General features: G+C 49.1%; 1 pseudogene; it reads right to left on the reverse strand.

Moving 5' to 3' along the window:
• Window positions 1-8,639: 8,639 nt before the first annotated feature.
• On the reverse strand, window positions 8,640-15,459 carry LOC147983896 (uncharacterized; annotated as a pseudogene).
• Window positions 15,460-24,178: the final 8,719 nt, after the last annotated feature.

The raw sequence follows: 24,178 nt of genomic DNA on the forward strand, positions 1-24,178 counted from the left end.
AAAGCCAGGATGCCGTAGCGTGTCGAGAGTAAAATGCACAGAACCACCACATTAGCGTCATAGCTCTCAGAAAACTATCACTTTACAAAACATGACACTTTGCACCGTGGCGAAGAATTGACATTGGCAAAAAACGCTGAAGGCAAAAATGATACGGTTTTGACGTGGCAGATCGTGTTCTGGCCGACAGCGGGGGACGGTGCACCGCTAACGGCCGTCAACGTTTGTTGACATGGCTCGGTCGGGTCGGAAGCGTTTGCAGCACAACAAGTGATTTCGTTTTTTCAGGCAACCCGCGGTCGTTCGCAGCTTAGCTCTGGCCGTTCGGTTTCCCATTGAAACCAGAAACACTCGTCTTCCTCCTCCCGCATCGAGTGCTGGTTAGTTCTTTCGCATATCTACCCAGGAAGTGGTACCTTTGAAACTTTCGTTTTGAAATGGAGCTGCTTCGCGATCAATCAAAACCACCAATGTCTCACCATATTGTTGTGGTTTTTCTTAATTAAATATCCCATATTTATACTTTGGCGGGCCCCAATTGCATATCAAGGGTGGATTTGCAATTGGGATAAAAATGTGGGCCCCCAAATGCATGTGAGGAGTGTTGTTGGACTTGCAACTCGGACAAAAAATGGTTGGGCCATAATTGCGTGTTGAGGGTGGACTTGCAAATAGGACAAGAAAAAAATTGAGCCCTCCCAATTGCATGTTAGGGGTGGACTTGCAACCAGGACGAAAAATGGGTCGGGCACCCCAGTTGCAAACCGTGGGTGGACTTGCAACTACGAGAAAAAACCCCTTCCTAGTTGTGTTTCGAGGGTGGACTTGCAACTGGGACGAAAAATGGGCCGGGCACCCCAGTTGCAAACACTGGGTGGACTTGCAACTACGAGAAAAAGCTCCCCTTCCTAGTTGCGTGTCGGGGGTGGACTTGCAACAGGGACGAAAAATGGGCCGAGCTGCCCAGTTGCATGTCGTGGTGGACTTGCAATTACGAGAAAAAGTCCCTCCCTAGTTGCGTGTTGGAGGTGAACTTGCAACTAGGACAAAAGGGGTATCTACCCTAGTTGTGTGTCAATATTAGACTTGTAACTAAGACAAAAAAATGAGGCCATGTGTCGGTGTCAAAACCGGAGGATCTCGGGTAGGGCGTCCCGAACTATGCGTCTAGGATCGATGATAACAAGAGACGGGGGACACAATGTTTTACCCAGGTTTGGGCCCTCTCTATAGAGGTAATACCGTACGTCCTTCTTGATTGATCTTGAAGAATATGAGTATTACAAGAGTTGATCTACCATGAGATCGTAATGACTAAACCCTAAAGGTCTAGTCTGGCTATGATTATGAGGATTCGGCCTATCGACGGACCTAGCCCTCCGGTTTATATAGACACAGGAGGGATGTAGGGTTACATAAGGTCGGTTACAAAGAAAGGAATCTTCATAGTTGGTCGCCAAGCTTGCCTTCCACGCCAAGGAGAGTCCTATCCGGACACGGGTGGAGTCTTCGGTCTTTGTATCCCTTACAGCCCATCAGTCCGGCCCATATCCAATAGATCAGACACCCGAGGAGCCCTTAGTCCAGGATTCCCTCGGTAGCCCCTGAACCAGGCTTCAATGACGATGTGTCAGGCGCGCAGATTGCCTTCGGCATTGCAACGCGGGTTCTACTTTCCGAATACTCCAGGATAGTCTTCGGATGAAACGAAGGTGTCCAGATCTGCAACACAAGTACCACACACAACCGCAAGGAATATAGTATTTCACGAGTCCCATCTGCTGACAACTTTTTGCAAGATGACATCACATCTGTTCTGTCACTATATCGAACCGTTTTTATCCGTCGTTCCGCGTTTTGAGATGCGGTTTCCATTGGCACGTCTTGTCAAAGCAGAGATCGTGTCCCCTTATTGCGGGATTTTCATCAATGCAGGCGTAGGTAACCCAACCGTGTCACTTACACAGCCCTTGGGAATAGGCGAGTTTTAGGGTGAGTGGGGAGGCGTTCGATATTCACTGCCTTTATGGGGATAAGGATTCCCCCTTCTTCTCCCATGCCTTCTCTATTCCTCCGCCCTTCCACTCTTGAGCTCCAGCGCCCATGTTCTCATATTCTTCCCACTCAAGCTAGCACTCAACCATGTCCGGATCCAGAGGCCAAGGCAAGTGGATGGTCTCCTCCGTCAAGGAGAAGGACATCACTGAGCTTCGGGCGGCCGGGTACTTGGCGAAGGAAATCGCCCACCGTCTTCCAGCCTAGGGGCAAGTCGTCCCCATGCCGAAGCCCAATGAGAGGGTGGTATTCATCCCTCATCTCCTCCGCGGGCTAGGGTTTCCACTCCAACCTTTCGTCCGCAGGCTGATGTACTATTACGGGATAAACTTCCATGATCTATCCCCGAACTCTTTCCTCCACATCTCGGTGTTCATCGTCGTGTGTGAGGCCTTCCTTCGCATCTAACCCCACTTCAGGTTGTGGCTCAAGGTATTCAACGTGAAGCCGAAGGTGGTGGATGGCCAGCACGCGGAGTGCGGAGGAGCCATGGTGAGTAAGCTAACCAATGTCTCCTAGCCGAAAGGCACTTTCGTGGAGACTGTAAAGGAGTGGTAGAAACATTGGTTCTACATCACAGAACCCCGCAACGCCACCTGGGCCGCAGTTGCCAAATTCAACTCCGGCGCTCCCATGCGACTCACCTCCTGGGTCAAGAAGAGCCTGAACTGGTGATCGCCAGATGAGCTAATAGCGCTGTAGACTCGCGTTCAAAGCATGGTGGACAAGGATGTCAAACTTGTCGACATAATCCAGGTGATGCTAGTTCGCCGGATTCTCCCGTGCACTACTAGGAAAAGGCCTACTAATGGCGCACCAGTTTTGCCTACTAATGGCGTATCACTGGTGCGCCATTAGTATCACGCCACTACTATTTATTACTAATGGCGCACCACTGGTGTGCCATTAGTATCTGGTATACTAATGGCGCACCACCCAGTGCGCCATTAGTATATAACACCATGCGCCATTAGTATGCCTCCCAGGGGCCATATTTAACCATGTGCTTTGGCACACTAATGGCGCACTGCGGATGGATGCACTATTAGTATACTTTGGCATACTAATGGCGCACTCTGTAGTGATGCGCCATTAGTATGAATATTAGGTTTTATTTTTTTTACTTTTCTAATTTTTGCACAGGTTACAAAATATATTATTCGACAGAATATAGACTGTAGCACACAGCAACAACAGATTCATCGAATACAATAGAAGATTAGTCTCCGAATACAATTCATCATATTAGTCTCCGAAGTCAAAAGACCGAACAAAGATAAAACATTACAAGTCTCGAGACCGCGAGTATCGAGTTTGTCTTCACATTACAAGTCGATATCGATCATCTAAACTACCATCACATAGAAGAGAGCTACGGTCATCACGATGAGCATCATCGCGATGAAACTGGTCTTCATCCGGTTCCTCCAACGCTCCCTCCTCTCTCCCGCTAGATAGCGGGCGTACCTAGATTCTGCCTCCGCCCTACTGGTGTACACTTTGTAACTGTTACCGCTGAAACGGTGAACCTGTCTCCGACAGTCCTCCCAGTCGTCGTAGACTCCGGGAACCTTACCCTTGTACACGACATACGACGGCATCTCTATGCACAAGCCAAACAACAGACAATACATACATAAGCAATATATAAGTATGCAACAAAAGGATCGGAAGAGAAAAGCAAGACATGACATTAATAGCACGATTCATGGTCCTACTAATAAATAGCATCGATTACATCTAAGTTGAACGACTGTCCAAACCGAAGAGACATACAAGTTCATTAAAGTTTAATTACAACATGAGCCAATCAATGTTTCAGAACTACACATTGCATCACTACTGTCGACTCGACTCATGGGACCGGAGCGTGGATGAAGCCGCCGTCTGTCGTGATGGTCATGAAATCGCGGGCGTTGTCAGCCTGCATTTGTAGCGTTCCGTCTATCTCCCTGTTGGAAGGTTGATATCTGAGGTAGAACTGCCCCGAGGTATGACGGACATCTTGATGGATGATGTCCGCAAACTCCAACTGGATGCGAAAGAATTCTTGTCTGATGTCCGCGTCCTGGATTGCCAACAAGCTCGCGGCCCAATCTTTGAGATTATTTGGTAGCAGAAGGTGATGGTGGTCCCTTACGATCGCCCGCATGTGATGGAGGGCGTAGTAGGCATCCTTCTGACCGCCAGGCGGCTGCTTGACGCAGCAGAACATCGTATTGTGGGCGAACACGTGCTTGCCGTACTTACGAACTGCCCTGGTGAAGGTGCCTCCAGATTTGGCGTAGCCGGGGAGAACATCATCCAGAACTTTCTTGATATTTGTGTAGTCTATCTTGGAGTTACAGTTCGTGTCGAAATACGTGGCCATGGAATATTTCGGGCTTAAGAGGATGAGTGTGCAATGTGTGTCACTGCACAGAACACGGAACGTTAGAAAAAAAAAACGATCAAAATCTAAGAAATCATATGTTACGGGGCAGTTAAGGGATGACTTACTCGGGAAAGTAAGCCACAAGGAAGTTATCCTTATCTGGGTTTGCCAGAATGACGTCTTCGAGGTGTGAACTCGCGACTTGGTGGTCCCCAGCGCTGCTCAAGAGCTTGGCACGCATGTAGAAGAGGTCGACGATCACGATGTCCGGGGTCTAGTCTCTAATGATCCGCATCTCCATACTCAGGGAAAACAGCCGAACGAAGGTGTAGTGCAGCGGATGAAGGTTAAACATAGCAAAGATGTCATCAAACCGCAGGACGATCATACCCCCGATGTCGCCATCCACAAAGCCCTTGCCCTCTGGCACCTTGGCCACAAAAACCGGGTATGCCACATCATTCTCTCTGAGACGCCGCTTCTCCAAAGAAAGAACACTGTCGTGCAGACTCCGCATACCACCGGTTGCAACATTGAGCATATTTGTCAGTAGCATCTCCCTACCCACCACATGCACCCTCCTCGAGATATCCTTAGGTGAAGGTGGCCCGTCCTGAGCATGGATCGTACTCGGTGCCGGCTGGCTCGCACCGGTTCCCTTTTTAGTTTGCCGTTACCGGCCCTTCTTCTTGATCTTCTGTAATGGGACCGAGTTCTGCTCACAGACCGCCTTCTTGAGCGTGTTGGGGCTGATAATATTTGGCACCTCTGCTATCTGAGGCTCGGTGAAGGCGGCAGCTGGAGGCATCTCCTGAGAACTGAACGCCAGATGACGCCTGTTGCAATTGGGTTTCTCCGCCGTACCAGCTAGATCGCAGTCGTCTTGTTTGGGTTCTTGAGAAGGAAGCCTGCAGAACTCGTCACCGTACCTATGTTCGGCAAAGTACTTATCGACATTGGTAAATGTACCATCATCGTTGTCGTCGTCGTCCGGATCCTGTGCCATATGCATGTCCGGATCCTGTGCCATAGGGATGTCCGGCATGTCCGGTAGCGTTGCGGCGTTCTTGCCATGGCTTGGCGCCGGCACGACTGGCGGTCTTGTCTGTGGGGTGGTGTCCCCCGCCCCCAAATGAATCTGGCTCTTCGGCCAAAGCAGGGGCTAGCTTACGCAGGCGCTGAGGGTCATCTCATCTTCTTCGTCGGCCCCAGCAGGTCGAATCGGAGGTAACAACTCGTCGCAGCCTGGCAGCACCCGACCCACTTCAACCCTATACATTGTGGGTGGCATCAGATTACCATGGAACACGGGGTTGCCCGGTTGAACGATTCTGCCCTTGGCGACATCGACCAACTCGCCGCCCACGAAGTGCAGGAGAGTGCAAGGAACGTCAGCGGCGCCCTGCAAAAACATGTAGGGCATCAGGGATGCCCAGTCAAAGGCAAGGAGATGAAGTCCTCAGCCGAGAGGCTTAGTTACCGTGATGCCGTCGAGCTCGGCTAATGTCGAGGCACCGCCAACGGCGGGCGTGCACCCGGGTGCATTAAGCTCCAATGCCAGCATCGGAGACACCAATGCCGCCGCCGCCGGAGACACCAGTGGCGCCGCCGCCATAGACACCAATACCCCCGCCGCAGGAGACACCAATGGCGCCACCTGCGCGTTGTGCGAGTTGCTGGCTGTGAAGCTGGGAATCGGGGGCGGCCCTTGTTGGCCACCCGCAATCCACGTCGTCATCCCATGAATCAAGGTAGGCATAATGCCGGTGAGCGTCGATCCCAGTTGTTGTTGCACTTGTTCTTGGACCATCTCCAGAATCCGCGCCACTTGCGCCTTGAGTGCTTCAACCTCGCGCGACTGGCTTTCCGAGCTGGTCTTTTGCTCCATTCGCCCACTAGCGGTATAGTATGACGACCATTTTGTGGACAAGCCTTTGCCGGCCACACGACCAGCTGACGTTGGCTTACTGAGCTTATCCTTGTTTTTCATTACGTTCAACGCCCTATTCAAAGGGGTGTCGAAAGGGGAGCTCTAAGACGACCCCGCGCTACTACTTTCTTTGTCCCGCGGAAGGAACGTGAACCATTTAGAAATATTGGGGATTAATTAGAATGCAACCATATGGACCTAATTACGCGGGGGTGTATTCCTTACCAGAACAAGCTCAAGCGCCTTGGTCTTCGGATCCGTGGTAAGCTCCTTTGTTACCGGGTCCTCCTTGTACCGGGCCCTGAGAAAGTTCCTTGTCTGCTTGTCACTGTATTTCTCAAAGTGGGGCGGTAGGCTTGCTCGACACGCTCCGCGTCCTCCTTGTCCCATATAGGCTCCGCCACTCTGTAACCGCCGGGACCGAGTTGGTGGACCCCTATGTTCAACTGCCGCATTTCTTTCCCCCACTGACTTGATTCGGAGGTTGCGAGGCTCTTGCACTTGATCTTGAACTCCTTGTAGTCATCTTCGCTAATCAAAGGACACTTCGCCTTGATCTTCTCATAACTATCACCTTTGTCAATCATTGCCTTCACCGTGCTTTTCCAAGTAGACAGGGCCGTGCTCATCCTCGTGAGGGCGGCACCGTTCACTTTATTCCCTGAGAGGCGTGTGTTTGCGAACTCAGCGGGGAACTTGTATCGTTCGTGCAGCTTCGTGAAGAGGAGGCTGTGCAAATTCCCTCGGTCCTTATGCCTTAGGTTCTCGGTGTTGATCGAGGCGGTGCTCCGGATAATGCACCCGAGCTGAACCGAGTACCCCTTGACTACGTGTTTGGGCGCCGTTGGATGCCCGTCGGAGTTCACTTCAGTAAATTCCTCCCTGACGGTGCCGAGCACGTTTGGGTGCCGGTCCTTCCATTGCCTCTTTGGTTGGCTGCCATTTGTGCGTGCGCCGCCATCATAAGTGGTGGCATCCGCGGTGCCATCATCAGTGGTGTCATCCCCAACGCCACTAGGGGTTGTGTAGTCAGGATCGGTGTCTTCCGCGACATCCTCATAGCGGTGAGGTTCTTCCTCCAACTCCTGGGACAGCTCCCAGAATTGCTTGCTGCTCGAACCGCTGGCCTCATCGTTGTGGGCCATATTTCGCTCTAAATAGGAAAAAAGTTTGGTCAAAAAGTTGGTTATTATCAAGGAACAAGATCATGGTCTCATCATTTAGGGTTTGTCGACACCGAGGCATCCTAAAAGCTAAGCTTTTATCATTTAGGGTTTGTCGACGCCGAGGCACCCTAAAAGCCTAAGCCAAGGCACCCTAGGTTGGGCCTAATCACTTGGAACTAATCACTTGGCTCTATTGCCACCTATGTTGGGTTTATCATCTAGGGTTTATCGATGCTAAGGAGAATTCTAAGTTGGGCCTAATCACTTGGCTCTATTGCCACCTATGGTTTAATGCAGCAAGAATGGCGGGGCAGTTGATCCTACTTAACTAAGTACTAAGATACCCCAGCCCATGCATTAGTCGCAAGTACCCCATATGTCCTATTTTTAGCAAAGTCATGCTAAAATTCACAGAAAATTTCAGCATGACCTTTGGTTAAAATAGGACATATGGAGTACCCGAATTTGCCGGAACGGAAGTTAATCGACATTCCGGCAAACTCAAGGGCCTCTTGGGGTACCTGCAATTTCATGATAAACTGCCCACAAAAACACATGGAGTACTTGACACAGTACTTGCCATAGTAATAGTCAATGTGCCTCTGTATGTATGTGTGTGGTGTCTAGATGCCAGCCACAGGTCAATGGCCATGCCACTACACTGCTCCATGTCACTTCTGCTACTGCCAAGCATGGCATGTCCATCTTTGATTCTGTTTCTGATGGATCTTTGTGCCACTAGGTGGCCTGTTTGAAGTGAAATAATCAGCATGGGCAACTGGTATTGGATTCACAGTGTAAATGATGGATGAAAAGGTATTGTGCCCAAGTACAACATTTAACAATGCAACGCAGATAATCATTTTTTTCTCACAGTACTTTTCCCAAGTAATAATAAACTAAATAGCTGAGTAATCCAAATGAGGAAACAGAAAATAGCTGGCTGCAACAACATAGCAAGCCTTCACTTACACAAGAATTCATTTCAAGCATCATTTATTATCTGAAACAGATCATGCTAAAGATACATGATACATCATTTCAGGCATCATTTAATATCAGTACAACTAACTAGCAGTACTTAAACAAGTTAAGCTACTGACTATAGTACTGGCTACTCACTTAAGCTAGAAGCTACAAGTTAAACACATTATAACTTGAGTGTAACTCAGGACAAGTTAAACTTAAGCTAGAAGATACAAGTTGAACACACACCAGGCAGTTTTTATAATATTATCAGAAAAATATCTTCAGTGTAACTCAGGACAAGAAAAATCTCCACCAGAATAGGACTAGCATTTAAGAGTAATTTCCTCCAGTCAAACAAAGTTCAAACAAAAACTGACAACACTCTTTTGATTAAGAGCCAAGTCACAACACTCTTTGAAGTTCAAACAAAAACTGACAACACTTGTTTGATCTGTCTCCTCCAAGAAAGAGCCAAGTCAGTCTCACCCAACTAGGGAAACATCAGTTAGACCACTAGCAATTGGGAATACACAACTGGGGCTAGGTGTGTGCTCTAGCTAGGCAGTAAAACAGAGCATATAGAGGCATTGCCTGCCTCTGCTGCAAGTGGGGATGTGAGCAGGATTACCACAATTAGATCACTAGAAAGACTCACAGTTAGGGATTTCACAAAGAAACTCTGTAAAGTGCCAGAGCCTAACATCTTGCATCACAAAGCAAAGCATTAACCGGGCCAACACCACAAGTCACTAACCAGGCGCACAAATTGACTAATGTCTGCTGATCTTAGATACTAATATATACATAAGAGGTCAGATGGTTAAACCTGGCAAGTTCACTTCACAACCCATGGTACCTAAAAGTAGAACAACCTACAGACTACATAGGGGAGAGGAGGCGGAGCTGATCGTGGAGGCGCAAGGAGGCCCTGCGACAGCTTAGTAGCAACAGAGGTGGCCGGCGTTGAGGAAGACAGCGGCGACCCGAAGAAGAGGTGGAGGGGGGTGGAGGGGTCGAGCGCCGTCGCGCCCTGGTTCCGCGGCTCGCCGGCTCGGTGTTGAAATAGATTCTGCCCGCCGCCTTGCCTGTCGCCTTACACGATGGAGCTCGAGCGGAGAAGGCACGGTGGAGCGTCACGGGTTTCAAGGGTTTCGAGGGCTGGGAAGGCGAGGGAGGGGGTGGGTGGGTGCGGTGACGGCGAGGGAGGGGGTGGATTGGGAGCGGACGGCGATGGGGGGTAGGGCAGGGGCTGACTGGGGGCGGCGACGGAGATGGAGGCGCGGGAGCGGCGGCGGCGTGGGTCGGGGCAGCGGGAGGAAGTGGATCTGGCGAGGGAGAGGGACAAAGGGGATCTGGCGAGAGGGAGGGAATTAGCTAGGGGGGAATCTTACTAATGGCGCACCCGCGATCGGTGCGCCATTAGTAATCTTTTTTTACATAGCAATGGCGCACCAGGCAGAGGTGCGCCATTAGTAATCTTTTTTTATATATATAGCAATGGCGCACCAGGCAGAGGTGCGCCATTAGTAATCTTTTTTTTATATATAGCAATGGCGCACCAGCCAGAGGTGCGCCATAAGTAATTTATTTTTATTTTTTGTTGCATGTAATAATTTTTTAGAAAATGAATATGAATATGAAACAGTAATATTTTTTTATAAAAACAGTAATAATTGTTGTTTAACAACAATTGTAGTCTACACTTTTCTTTATTTTTTAAAAAATGAAGAGGGGAGAGGAGGCGGAGCTCACCGGGGAGCGGGGGAGGGTGCGGGGGTGCTCGTCGGCGGTGGTGCAGCGGGGGAGGGTGCGGGGGGTGCTCGTCAGCGGTGGTGCAGCGGGGGAGGGTGCGGGGGGTGCTCGTCAGCGGTGGTGGAGCGGTGGAGGGTGCGGGGGGGGGGGGGGGCTCGTCGGCGGCGGTGGAGCGGGGGAGGGTGCGGTGGGTCGTCGGCGGCGGTGGAGCTGGCGGGGGAGGGTGCGGGTAGGATCGAGATCAAGATAGGGGATAGCGATCGAGATAAAGGGGCATCGAGATCGAGATGGAGGGGGAATCGAGATCGAGATGGAGGGGGATCGAGATCGAGTGTCCTCATGAATATTCAATATTTTATCATATTGAATATGAAAAAATATCATCAAATTTGAAAAATATTCATGAATTCAAAAGGTGCCCATGAAATTTAAAAATATTCATGATATCAAAAAGTGCCCATGAAATACAACCGAGAAATGAAGACTACGATTTAAATACAGTCGATCTTAGCTAGATATCTATTCATAATCTTCTTGCCCTTCTTTTTCGCACATGGAGTTCTTCTGTGGAACGGACGTCCTTTAGGTAGGGTGGTCCTGCTTCTTCTTGTGGTATATGCTGCTACTTCATCGTCGTCGTCATGTTCGATCTTCGGGTCGCCGTACTTGTCGAAGTCTTGCTCATTGGCTACTCCATCCATTCCGATGATCTTCCTTTTGCCTCTCCTCATGACAACACGACTGGGCTTTGACGGGTCGGTAATGAAGAAGCATTGGTCCACTTGGGAAGCCAGTACCCATGGCTCATTTTTCGCGGTGACGTTTGCGCCCGCGGTCTTGGATTTGGCTTCGGGTATAACCATGGTGGTGAAATACCGGTCTTCTTTTAGGACGCTCTTGGCCCATCTGACATGGAACATCGGGACCTTCTCTCCAGCGTAGCTCAGCTCCCAGATCTCCTCGATCCTTCCGTAGTATCTGTCCTTGTCGTTACCGGTGTAGGATTCCATCGTTACCCTGGAGTTCTGATAACCATCGCTCTTCATGTCCTTGTCCTCGGGGTAGAATGTGTAGCGGTTGATATCGTACGCCTCATAGGTCATCAGGTTGTGCTCGGCGCCCTATGACAAGGCGAATATGAGTTGTTCTTCCGCAGAAGAATCCTCATGTAAAGGGTACGACAGAAGCTTCTGCTTGAACCAACGCGTGAAACATGAGTTGTGCTCTTTGATTATATCTCCGTTCGTCCTCTGTTGGCCTCGGTCATTGTACGTCTTCTCAATAAAGGTTTTGTGCTCTACCACCCAAGGATCGACCACGTCTATGTGTTGTAGTGCGACTAGGTTTGCTCTTTCAAAGTCGGCGAGTCGACCCTCGAAGTCGACATGCATTTCGCGGCGACCCTCACGGTGACCCCATCCAGCGAGCCTGCCGAGGTGCCTGTTGACGGGAAGACCAACGGGGTTCTCAATGTTGGAAATATGCCCGAGAGGCAATAATAAATTAGTTATTATTATATTTCCTTGTTCATGATAATCGTTTATTATCCATGCTAGAATTGTATTGATAGGAAACTCAGATACATGTGTGGATACATAGACAACACCATGTCCCTAGTGAGCCTCTAGTTGACTAGCTCGTTGATCAATAGATGGTTACGGTTTCCTGACCATGGACATTGGATGTCATTGATAACGGGATCACATCATTAGGAGAATGATGTGATGGACAAGACCCAATCCTAAGCCTAGCGCAAAGATCGTGTAGTTCGTATGCTAAAGCTTTTCTAATGTCAAGTATCATTTCCTTAGACCATGAGATTGTGCAACTCCCGGATACCGTAGGAGTGCTTTGGGTGTACCAAACGTCACAACGTAACTGGGTGATTATAAAGGTGCACTACAGGTATCTCCGAAAGTGTCTGTTGGGTTGGCACGAATCGAGACTGGGATTTGTCACTCTGTGTAAGCGGAGAGGTATCTCTGGGGCCACTCGGTAGGACATCATCATAATGTGCACAAAGTGACCAAGGAGTTGATCACGGGATGATGTGTTACGGAACGAGTAAAGAGACTTGCCGGTAACGAGATTGAACAAGGTATAGGGATACCGACGATCGAATCTCGGGCAAGTACAATACCGCTAGACAAAGGGAATTGTATACGGGATTGATTAAGTCCTTGACATCGTGGTTCATCCGATGAGATCATCGTGGAACATGTGGGAGCCAACATGGGTATCTAGATCCCGCTGTTGGTTATTGACCGGAGAACGTCTCGGTCATGTCTACATGTCTTCCGAACCCGTAGGGTCTACACACTTAAGGTTCGATGACGCTAGGGTTATAAAGGAAGCTTGTATGTGGTTACCGAATGTTGTTCGGAGTCCCGGATGAGATCCCGGACGTCACGAGGAGTTCCGGAATGGTCCGGAGGTAAAGATTTATATATAGGAAGTCCTGTTTCGGCCATCGGGACAAGTTTCGGGGTCATCGGTATTGTACCGGGACCACCGGAAGGGTCCCGGGGGCCCACCGGGTGGGGCCACCTGCCCCGGGGGGCCACATGGGCTGTAGGGGGTGCGCCTTGGCCTACATGGGCCAAGGGAACCAGCCCCAAGAGGCCCATGCGCCTAGGGAAACCCTAAAGCAAGAGTCCCAGCAGGGGAAGGCACCTCCTAGGTGCCTTGGGGGGGAAGGACTCCTTCCCTGGCCGCCGCCCCCTAGGAGATTGGATCTCCTAGGGCTGGAGCACCCCCCCCCTTGGGCTCCCTATATATAGTGAGGGTAGGAGGGCCTCTTGGAACACCCCTTATGCCTTTGGTGCAGCCCTCTCCCCTCTCCCAAGTACTTCTCCTCTCCCGTGGTGCTTGGCGAAGCCCTGCAGGATTGCCACGCTCCTCCACCACCACCACGCCATTGTGCTGCTGCTGGATGGAGTCTTCCTCAACCTCTCCCTCTCTCCTTGCTGGATCAAGGCGTGGGAGACGTCACCGGGCTGTACGTGTGTTGAACGCGGAGGTGCCGTGCGTTCGGCACTTGGTCATCGGTGATTTGAATCACGACGAGTACGACTCCATCAACCCCGTTCACTTGCACGCTTCCGCTTAGCGATCTACAAGGGTATGTAGATGCACTCTCCTTCCCCTCGTTGCTGGTCTCTCCATAGATAGATCTTGGTGGCACGTAGGAAAATTTTGAATTTCTGCTACGTTCCCCATCACTCGATGCCTAGATAATTCGTGTAGTAGGAGATGCACTCTTCGGTCAGAAAGCCCCTGGCTATACTTCCCTCTGGACGTGACATGTTGCGAACGTATCCTTTGATGACACCATTCATCCTTTCGAACGGCATCATGCTGTGCAGGAACGTCGGCCCGAGATGGATGATATCCTCCATGATATGGACCAGCAGATGCACCATAACGTCGAAGAATGCGGGCGGGAAGTACATCTCAAGCTCGCATAGTATCACCATGATCTCTTCCTGTAGCCTTCTGAGTTGCCTCACGCCAACCGACTTCTGAGAGATGACGTCGAAAAAGTTGCATAGGCCAAATAGCGTTTCACGGACGTGCGCGTCCATGATCCGACCGATTGCAACTGGAAGTATCTGTGTCATCAGCACGTGACAGTCGTGAGACTTCATCCCGCTGAACATCTGCTTCGCTGGGTCTAGGTATCTGCTTATCTTCCCCGCGTAACCGTAAGGAAGTTTTACTCCTACGAGGCAGGTGAAAAACTGCTCGATCTCCTCCTGACTTAGAGTGAAGCACGCGGGAGGGTAGTCATTTCCGGTCTTCTTGGTCTTTTTTCCATTGCGACGACTTTCTGTGTCCTGCTTTGCCTCATCATCATCATCATCATTAGCATGAAGCTCCTTCCTGATGCCCATTGATTTCAAGTCTGCCCTTGCTTTCGGCCCATCTTTGGTCCTCTCTGGCATGTTGAGCAGGGTACCAAGCAGACTCTCGCACACGTTCTTCGTGATATGCATGGCATCAAGGCTATGAGGCACACGGTGGATCTTCCAGTATGGCAAGTCCAAGAAAACAGACCTCGTTTTCCATACCTTCAGCAGCGGCTCTGGTGCCTTTTGCTTCTTTCCCGGCTCTGGCGCCTTTTGCTTCTTTCCCGGTAGTGGACAATCTTTCCAATTTTTCAACAGCTCGTCTATTTCCTCGCCGCTCCTCGTACGCGGGCGTCTTCGGAGTTCGGTTTCACCATCGAACAGATCCTTGCGTTTCCTCCACGGGTCATCGTCGCGAAGCCACCTTCGATGTCCCATGAACACGGTTTTCGAAGAACCGGGATCTCTATCTAGCTAGCGATACGTTGTGTCATCCATGCACCTGATGCATCCAGAAAATCCGTGGACCACCTGCCCCGCGAGATATCCGTAACCGAGATAGTTGTGTACCGTCGTGAGTAGTGCGGCTCTCATAGGAAAATATTCTTTCTCTGTGGCGTCCCACATATTGGCTAGCATTTTCCACAGCGTGTCTAGCTCCTCTTTCAGCAGCCCCAGATACAGATTGATGTCGTTCCCTGGTTGTTTCGGCCCTTCAATTAGCATACTCATGTGAATGTACTTCCTCTTCATGCACAACCAGGGGGGAAGGTTGTACATCCACACAAACACGGGCCAGGTGCTATCTGTGCTTCTCTGGCTGCCAAACGGATTGACTCCATCGGTGCTCGCGCCCAGCACGATGTTCCTTGGATCCTTCCCAAATTCTGGGTGTTCGAAGTTCAACGCTTGCCACTGGCTCCCATCCTTAGGGTGACTCAGCATCTTGTCTTTTTTATTTATCTCCGGATCATTTGCGTCATCTTCTCGCTTCTTCTCCTCCCTATCCGCGTGCCAACACAGGAGCTTTGCTACCTTAGGGTCTGCGAAATACCGCTGCTGACGAGGAGTGATCAGAAAGTACCACACCACTTTTCGAGGAGCTTTCTTACTCTTCTTGTATCGAGTGACGCCGCACACCGGACATATGGTAGACTCCGCATGCTCGTCCCGATAAATGATGCAATTGTTCATGCACACATGGCATTTCATGTGCGGTAAATCCAGAGGACACACGACTTTCTTCGCCTCCTCGAAACTGGTCGGGCACTTGTTCCCCTTGGGAAGACATTCGTGCCAGAATGACATGTTCTCGTCGAAGCGTGCGTCGGTCATTTTGTGTTTTACCTTCATCTCCAAAGCCATGAGCGTTACTTTCAGGCGGGTATCCTCGGGTCTGCATCCTTCATACAATGGAGTAACCGCGTCTATCTCCAGTTGATCCAGCTTGGCTTTCTCTTAGGTGGAAGCTCTTGCGTTATCTGTCTGCTTGAGAAGCAGCTCTTGAATATGAGGGTCCTGCACCCAGCCCATCGATGGTCCATCGTCGTCTGCTCCTCCGGCATCTAGATCTTCATGATCATGCCCTTCGTCTGCTCCGGCATCTTCCTCATCATCATGTCCGACATCTTCTACATGATGACTGTGTACAGCATCACCGTCGTGATCATGTCCTGGAGATTCTTCATCTTCTCGCCCGCCCGAGCCGCGGTGGTTGTCTTTCTTCCCTTCCTCATTTCTTGCCCGGCCCCCATGGACGACTTCATAGTCATCTTCATCACCTTGCCACCGATAGCCATCCATGAAACCACGCAAGAGCGGGTGGTCCCACACCTGCCCGGAATCCGGGTCCGCAATAAGGCTCTTCAGCTTGCATCTTCGACACGGACATCTTATCTCCGTCTCGTTCTTTTGAAGCATCTCGGCCTTCGCACAGCTCAAAAACCTATTCACGATGCCTTCGGTCATCGTGCGGACCATGGTCGCCTGTGGGGTAGAGCAAAACGATATTTTAGAACCAAGAAAAAATTTGGCATGACTTTCCCTAAAAATAGGACCAAAAAGAATGCATAGTGCCAAATATTGGCAACTATCGCATTTCAAATACCGGTACCTGCAAACACAAACATATATGCAACACCACAAACATATGCAACAACACAAACATACATAGATCTAGCTAGGCCACAAAAACTGCATGTGCACGTTGTTGCAGCGAGCTAGGGAGAAAAAAAGTAGATCTACAATATGAAGATAGCTTTCCCCTTACTTACCTATGAAAAAAGGTAATTTCAACACTTAATTTTGATGAATCTATGGTGCAAATGAGGTGAGGAGGAGGAGGCAGCCGACAAGCTTAGAGAAGGAGGTGGGGGGAATGAAGTGGGGAAAGTGAGTGTGTAGGTGTGGCTGTCCAAAAATATCTAGCTGGTCCCAGGTTACTAATGGCGCACCACACAGACATGCACCATTAGTTACCCAACATACTAATGGCCTACCACACAGACATGCGCCATTAGTAGTTTTGCAAAAAAGTAAAAAAATAATTTTTATACTAATGGCGCACCGTGGCACAGTGCGCCATTACTAGTTTAAATTAGTAATGGCGCACTATGCAACGGTGCGCCATTAGTAGTTTTGCAAAAAAGTAAAAAAATACATTAGTGGCGCACTCTGCCCGGATGCGCCATTAGTATGTTTGAAAAAATGAAAAAAACATTTTGTTACTAGTGGCGCACCGTGTGCCTGGTGCGCCATTAGTGTCTTCCACACTAATGGCGCACCAACACATGGTGCGCCATTAGTATATAGTAATGGCGCACCACATGTCTAGTGCGCCATTAGTGTCAATTCCATCTATTGCCATTTTCCTAGTAGTGGTGCCAAAGCCGAAGCCTCCCTCTACGGGAGTTCAATCCGAAGAAGCACCATACCCTGAAGAGGCTCCTTAAAACCACTCACGAAGACGCCTGTAAGTTGCTCTTCAAGGGCAACGAGACACCGCCGGCCACAGATTCGGACCACGGGCACGACATTAACCACCTCGCCAACGAGGTATGTTATTTTGAACGCATCCCATACTTGCTTGTTTCAAGGATGATATCTAAGCTTTTATAATCATTGCTTCTTCAGGACTGGATGGAGAGGGCGAAGCGGATCCAGTGTCTGGCTCCGCTGCCTGAAGAACAAGTCATCCCGCGTTTAGCGAAGATGCTAGTGCTGGCGTCCTATACGGCGCCGGCGAAGAAGGCCACGGGGAAGGACAAGGGGGTCCGGAGTGGCCCCCGCCGCAAGGGCGCTTCGGACGCAACGTCCGAAGACAAGACCCGCTCCTCCGTCGTCGAAGATGATGACGATGAGGAGGAGGAGGATAGCGATTCTCCCCCTAATGGGGGCAGGAAGAAGAGTGTGGCCTCCACAATTCTGGAGGCGGAGGCGCCCAAGAAGGGGAAAGGCCTGCTCGTGGGCAGCTCCGCATGGGACGTCGACAGTAGTCCGGAGCGACCCCCCGCTCTAACCCTCGGGCTACATCGTAAGCGCTAAGACTGATACATGCCCATAAATCTAACCTCTCCTCTTTGTTGTATTGACACTATTAATTATGCTATTGCAGTCCGGCCCACGACAACTCCCAGCAATCCTCATCAAGAGGCTCGTTGGACTCAAAGGAGATGGCCAGCAAGACACCGCCGGCCGCTTACTCTCCGAACGCCAAGGGAGACGACGAGGTGCTCTCGCAAAGGACCTTCCCAGGCCAGGGGGAGGTTCAGGAGGCCGTCAAGGCGGCACCGGAGGGCGATACCTCGGCCGCCGAACACATGGGGGAGCAGGCCCCCATGGAGACTGATGATGGGGGCCGTTCTCAATTCGGCCACCATATGAGCACGGATCCGGAGATCCATATGGCCCCGGAGTCCGACAAGAAGCTTCCTTAAAGAGAAGGAGGCGTGCCCATCCCGTCGGCGACCTCTGTCCAACCAGAGGCGTCGGATAATCTATTGGAAGCGCTACGAGGCGCTTCCATTGTGGAAGAACATCGTATCCTTATGGGTACGGTGATTGAGAAGGTTCAGTCCGTTAAAAGCGGAGTGAACGAAGCCCGCAATAGCCTGCTGACTGGTTTTGAGGTAAGCGGCATTTAACCGAGAAAATCCCCACATAGAGAGTAGCCCCTGAGACATTGTCTGGTGTTCGGGAAGAAAAGCCAGACAGAGGATCATTTAAATTTTGTAGGAAACTAACCAAACTGTGTCTGATGTGAATAAGCAGGCGTCTGCTAGCCGCGACTTCCCACACTGCCGAAGTCTCCGGACTAAAGCAGAAATTGGAGCGGGTCGAAGAAGAGATCGGCTAGGCGAGGAAGCAGCTAGAAGACCAGCAAGGTATGCAATGGCTCACTATATATGCGGAAAGAGTAAATGATGTATACTAACTATACTGTCATTATATGTGTAGGGACGATGACCGAGGTCAAGGCCCTGAAAAAGGCCCTGGCCGAAGCCAAGGGGAAAGTTGTCAAGGAGCAGGCCGCTCGCAAGAAGCTGAAGGCCCGGCTGAACAAGGTCCAGCAAGAGCTCCAGGACGTGGTGAGGAAGTACGAGACCCTGGAGGGCGATGTTTCGGCTTGATAGACCGAACTCTCCAAGGCTCGTCAAAGCGTGGAAGCGGCCCGGGTTGAAGCCCAGGGTGCCCTCCAGGAGATCCAAGAGGCCAGGAAGATCGCAGCGGGTAAGGCATTTAGTATGCAAAGCAAATATATGAAGAAGAAGTATTTCTTCCTAACCCGGATTCGGAGTTCTCCAGGAGCCATCGCAGATATGCCGCGCAGTGTGTCCGACGCCGCAGAGTTCTTCCGAGCCGAAGAAGGGAGCTCCATGGAGAAATTGTTCTGGTCACAGTAGCTTGCGCCAAAGCGTCCCATGCCCTTCATCGATCAGCTGAAACAACTGGTGGAGCTGCATAGGGTGGCCGAACTAGCCATGAAGGATTTGATAATTCGGCTGTGGCCAACCAAAGCTATGCCCGACAGCTACGTCAGACTCATGACGCGGCTGGTGAATACATGTCCTCGGCTGGACGTCGTCAAGCGATCAACCTGCATTGAAGGTGCACGCATGTCATTCGCCCGCTGCAAGATGTGGTGGGCTAAGATGGATGTCGTCGAGCTGACCAAGGGGCCGCCATAGGGCAAAGAAAACCGCACACCCGAGCACTATTTTGCAGATGTCCTAGAGGGGTCTCGCATTGTAGCAACGCAGTGTGGGCAAGACATTATTTTGGAATGAATACATTCATGTTGTCTTTGACTTATATGATGGAACAAAACTTTTATGTAATATAATGCTTCTAAAAAATTATCCTCCTGTGTGGCCGTGTTATGTGAAATCTGAGAGTTGGACAGTCGTCGGCTTCTGCCCCCACGTAGGAAATACGGGGGTGTTCGGGATGTAATCTAAACATTCTTAATGCAATTGTTTGGTCCTTGAAGGAGGTGTTTAGCACGACGAACCAGGAGATTGGACTATGCGGCTTTAGCACTCTCACTTAGCCATAGGAGTTCGACAATAAAAATATATGCGCAGCCCCTAGCATCCGGACTAGGATGCTGTAAACAGTTGATCGGGTAAGTACCAATCCCTCGCATAATGCGGAAAAAAATCTCTAAGGATTTGAGACCTCCAAAGAGCTGACCGGCTCTCGCCGCATCATGACAGTCAATTTTCGGCGTTCTCTACTGAGGTGCTCCTTGGGTAAACCAAGACACAATCGCAGTAGTTCTCCCTTTACTACCCTAGCCGATATAACGGAATGTAAGGTAGCAAGCACAGGAGCCGGGCAACCCAACTATTGACCAAAGACATGATTCGCATCGAATGCATATAGTGCTAAATTCGGGGTGCCGAACTATACTGTAAAAGTGTTCGAACTTTTGTTGCCATGTTGTGGGGCGCTATGAAGCGCCTGGCAAATTGAAACGCACCCGAGTGTACAGGTGGTATCTGATAGAATTACCAGAAAGGAAAATGCAAAAAGAAAGAAAAAGGAAGAACCAGTGGTAAGCTAGAGCCGTGAAAATTTGGGCCGCAAATTGTTTCTATTATAATTTCATTGGTGCGTTAAAGTGCATTTATACAAGTAATGCAATAAGCGGAAAGGCTATTTACTATGCCTTCACCAAAAGAGAGCTGCGTGTGGGTCCGGGAGACAGGTAAAGGGATCGTTAAAGAGACAACCCGAGAGTTTCCCAGTACATCCATGCTTCTTGTTGTCTTGGTGTTTTTATCCTTCGTAAAGAATCGATGGTCAAGCCGCCAGGAAAGGCCTATAAAAAAGAAAAAGAAAAGAAAAAAGGGAAATAGTGAAAGTATGAGTGTCCGGGGCGGTCGAGCCGTATTGCGGATCACAAGCTGATTATGCCTCCATCCGGGTCCATGGTATTTTTAGTGCGTAATTATGTATGCGCGGTACGATGGCCGCCACTTGGTCAGGACGGGGACGGAGGCCGAATTGCTAGTCGAGCTCCTAACGAGCCGAGATGTCCTTCTGTGGAATGGTTCAGACTCTCTTGACAGTGTCTGAGGGATCGACCACCGAATTGAGGTTCTGCTTGACAAGGCCGCCCTGTACCTCTGCCGCTAAGGCAGCGGTGTCATCCTCGGTGCGGAGGGAGCGTTTCGTATTTCCATTGACTGTTATGATGCTGCGCGGTCCGGACATCTTGAGCTTGAGATAAGCATAGTGTGGCACCGCATTGAACCGAGCAAATGCGGTTCGTCCGAGCAGTGCGTGGTAGCCGCTGCGGAAGGGGATGATATCGAAGATTAACTACTCACTTCAGAAGTTGTCCGGAGATCCGAAGACAACCTCTAGTGTGATTGAGCCCATGCAGCGGGCCTCGATGCCCGGTATGACTCCTTTAAAGGTAGTCTTTGTGGGCTTTATCCGCGATGGGTTAATGCCCATTTTGCACATGGTATTCTGATAGAGCAAGTTGAGGCTACTGCCACCGTCCATCAGGACTCGCGTCAGGTGGAACCCATCAATTATTGGGTCCAGGACCAGTGCGGCTGAACTGCAATGACGGATACTGGTCGGATGATCCCGGCGATCAAAAGTGATCGGGCATGATGACCATGGATTAAATTCTGGGGCGACTGGTTCTATCGCGTAGATGATGACCCACAAGTATAGGGGATCTATCGTAATCCTTTCGATAAGTAAGAGTGTCGAACCCAACGAGGAGCAGAAGGAAATGATAAGCGGTTTCCAGCAAGGTATTCTCTGCAAGTACTGAAATAAGTGGTAACAAATAGTTTTGTGAGAGGATAATTTGTAACGAGCAACAAGTAACAAAAGTAAATAAAGTGCAACAAGGTGGCCCAATCCTTTTTGTAGCAAAGGACAAGCCTGGATAAACTCTTATATAGAGAAAAGCGCTCCCGAGGACACATGGGAATATCGTCAAGCTAGATTTCATCACGTTCATATGATTCGTGTTCGGTACTTTGATAATTAGGTATGTGGGTGGACTGGTGCTTGTGTACTGTCCTTACTAGGACAAGCATCCCACTTATGATTAACCTCTATTGCAAGCATCCGCAACTACAACAAAAGTATTAAGGTAAACCTAACCATAGCATGAAACATGTGGATCCAAATTAGCCCCTTACGAAGCAACGCATAAACTAGGGTTTAAGCTTCTGTCACTCTAGCAACCCATCATCTACTTATTAGTTCCCAATGACTTCCTCTAGGCCCAAATAATGGTGAAGTGTTATGTAGTCGATGCTCACATAACACCACTAGAGGAGAGACAACATACATCTCATCAAAATATCGAACGATTACCAAATTCACGTGACTACTAATAGCAAGACTTCTCCCATGTCCTCAGGAACAAACGTAACTACTCACAAAGCATATTCATGTTCATAATCAGAGGGGTATTAACATGCATATAGGATCTGAACATATGATCTTCCACCAAATAAACCAACTAGCATCACCTACTAGGAGTAATTAACACTAATAGCAACCCACAGGGACCAATCCCGGTATTAGAGACAAGAATTGGATACAAGAGATGAACTAGGGTTTTGAGAGGAGATGGTGCTGGTGAAGATGTTGATGGAGATTGCCCTCTCCTGATGAGAGGAGCGTTGGTGATGACGATGGCGATGATTTCCCCCTCCCAGAGGGAAGTTTCCCCGGCAGAACAGCTCCGCCGGAGCCCTAGATTGGTTCCACCAAGGTTCCGCTTCATGGCGGCGAAGTTTCATCCGAGAAGATGGCTTATGATTTTTTCCTCATCGAAAGACTCCATATAGTAGAAGATGGCCATCGGAGGGCCACCAGGGGGCCCACGAGGTAGGGGGCGCGCCCAGGGGGGTAGGGCTCGCCCCCCACCCTTGTGGGCAGGGTGTGGCCCCCCATGGTGAACTTCTTGCGCTCAGTATTTTTTATATATTCTGAAATTGACTTCCGTGAAGTTTCAGGACTTTTGGAGCTGTGCAGAATAGGTCTATAATATTTGCTCCTTTTCCAGCCCAGAATCCCAGCTGCCGGCATTCTTCTTCTTTATGTAAACCTTGTAAAATAAGAGAGAATAGGCATAAGTATTGTGACATAATATGTAATAACAGCCCATAATGCAATAAATATCGATATAAAAGCATGATGCAAAATGGAAGTATCAACTCCCCCAAGCTTAGACCTCGCTTGTCCTCAAGCGAAAGCCGAAATCGAAAAATATGTCCACATGTTTAGAGATAGAGGTGTCTATAAAAATAAAATACGGACATGAGGGTATCATGATCATTCTTAGAACAACAACTTATATAATTCTTGTCATATGATCTCTTATGCTAGAGTAATAGTTCAATCACAATTTCAAGTATGAATCGTAAACTTCATTGACAACTAACAAACTATAATCTCAGTCATTGGAGCAATTGCAATTTATTATAACATAGGGAAGAGTCAATATATAAGAGCTTTTCAGCAAGTCCACATACTCAACTATCATATAGTCTTTCACAATTGCTGACACTCACGCAATACTTATGGGTATGGAGTTTTAATCGGACACAGAGAAAGATAGGGGCTTATAGTTTTGCCTCCCAATGTTTTAGCTCAAGGGTAATGTCAAAAATAATAGTTCAAGAAAACTCACATCCAATTAGCCATATATACCAGGATCTTTCCAACATACTGTGCTTGCCAAAGGATAAAATGTAAAAGGAAGGGTGAAGATCACCATGACTCTTATGCAAGGTAGGAGATAAAAGTAAAATATAGGCCCTTCGCAGAGGGAAGCAGAGGTTGTCATGCGCTTTTATGGTTGGATGCACAAAATCTTAATGCGAAAGAGAGTCACTTTATATTGCCACTTGTGATATGGACCTTTATCATGCAGTCCATTGCTTTTATTTCTTCCATATCACATGATCGTATAAAGATTTTTTCCCACACTAATAAGTCATACATATTTAGAGAGCAATTTTTGTTGCTTGCACCGATGACAACTTACTTGGAGGATCTTACTCAATCCATAGGTAGGTATGGTGGACTCTCATGGCAAAACTGGTTTAAGGGTATTTGGAAGCACAAGTAGTATCTCTACTTGGTGCGATGAATTTGGCTAGCATGAGGGGGAAAGGCGAGCTCAACCATGTTGGATGATCCATGACAATATAATTTATCTCAGATGTAAGAAAACATAACCCATTACGTTGTCTTCCTTGTCCAACATCAACTTTTTAGCATGTCATATTTTAATGAGTGCTCACTGATACGTCTCCAACGTATCTATAATTTTAATTACTCCATGCTATATTATCTATTATTTTAGGCAATATTGGGCTTTATTTTCCACTTTTATATTATTTTTGGGACTAACCTATTAACCGAAGGCCCAGCCCAAATTTGCTATTTTATGCCTATTTCAGTGTTTCGAGGAAAAGGAATATCAGACGGAGTCAAAACGGAACGAAATCAACTGGAGAAGTTATTTTTGGAAGGAATCCCACCTGATGGACTTGGACCCCACGTCAGAAGATACGGGAGGTGCTCACGAGGGTGGGGG

The sequence above is a fragment of the Triticum urartu genome, chromosome 2A (assembly GCF_056163025.1).
Source record: "Triticum urartu cultivar PI428250 chromosome 2A, HENAU_Tu73, whole genome shotgun sequence".
NCBI lineage: Eukaryota > Viridiplantae > Streptophyta > Magnoliopsida > Poales > Poaceae > Triticum > Triticum urartu.